We start from the raw sequence: 1437 nt of genomic DNA on the forward strand, positions 1-1437 counted from the left end.
TGTACTCCCATGTAGTCGACCATAGTTCGAGTCCCAAACCCGGTGGCATAAACTCATGCTGGGTACGTGTGTGTGCATGCCCAAGATCCTGAGATGAGAATGGAGGAATGGAGGATGGTGGCATGGCCATCACCCCTGAGGGGTGATTTCTCACTTTCTGTCACACCCTGTAGGTAAAAAAAAAAAAAAAAAAAAAACTCTCAAAAAAAAAAGAAAGAAAAGAAAATGGCAATTATAATTTTAATTATAAAGTTTTACTAAACATTTATGCATTAGTATTGATATTCTCTGAATATTCAAACATATGTGCCAAATCACTATTGATCTGCTCGAAACACACTCCTTGCAAAGTATCTGTGAAAAATTTTAATTTCCTAAGTGTATTCCAAATAGAAGTATGTTTTAAAAGTAGCAATTTTATCAAGAGTAAACAAACGTGCCTTTTGACCAGAACCGCCATCTTCCAGTAATTAACCAAAATGATGAACACAAAGGGGAAGAGGTGAGGCACCGGATATATGTTCTCGAGGGCTTTTAGAAAACATGGAGTGGTTCCTTTGGCACCATCTATGAGAACATAAATGCGAATCTGTAAGAAAGTTGATATTGTAGACATCAAGGGAATGGGTACTGTTCAATAAGAATGCCCCACAAATGTTACCATGGCAAAACTGGAAGAGTCTACAATGTTACCCAGCATGCTGTTGGCATTGTTGTAAACAAACAAGTTAAGGGCAAGATTCTTGCCAAGAGAATTAATGTGCGTATTGAGCATGTTAAGCATTCTAACAGCAGAGATAGCTTCCTAAAATGTGTGAAGAAGAATGACCAGTAAAAGAAGGAAGCCAACGAGAAAGGTACCTGGATTCAATTAAAGCACCAGCCTGCTCCACCCAGAGAAGCACACTTTGTGAGAACCAATGGAAAGGAGCCTGAACTATTGGAACCTATTCCCTATGAATTCATGGCATAATGGGTGATAAAAGTAAACTAATCTATGGAGTCTAAAAAAAAAGAGCATACAAACACAAACTAAGATACATTGTGACTTCAAACTTTACAAACCAAGTTTGTAAATACTTCAGAAAACAGGTATTTATTTCATTTACCAAGAGTCAATCATTGCAGTCTATTTTTATAACAAAAATAAACATTCCTATTACATTTTGTTATTAAAAGACAATAAAGAATTATCAGGAACCATTCAAGGCCTAAAATTAAACAGAAGCTAATTTAGGCCTGACACCTCTCTGAAATTGCTTAGTATGTCCCGATGCCAAAGGGTGTCTCTCCCTACTCAGTGCAAAGACATGGTAGTGGATCCCATCCATGTCTGCTCCTGCTTTAAGTTCCTCCTCTATCATCAGGTTTATGAATCTTTTCCCCCTACCTTAAGAATCAACATCCAATCCATTGCACACTTTCTCCCTTTCCCTA

Source organism: Tupaia chinensis, unplaced genomic scaffold, assembly GCF_000334495.1.
Source record: "Tupaia chinensis unplaced genomic scaffold, TupChi_1.0 Scaffold144010_1, whole genome shotgun sequence".
Classification (NCBI taxonomy): domain Eukaryota; kingdom Metazoa; phylum Chordata; class Mammalia; order Scandentia; family Tupaiidae; genus Tupaia; species Tupaia belangeri.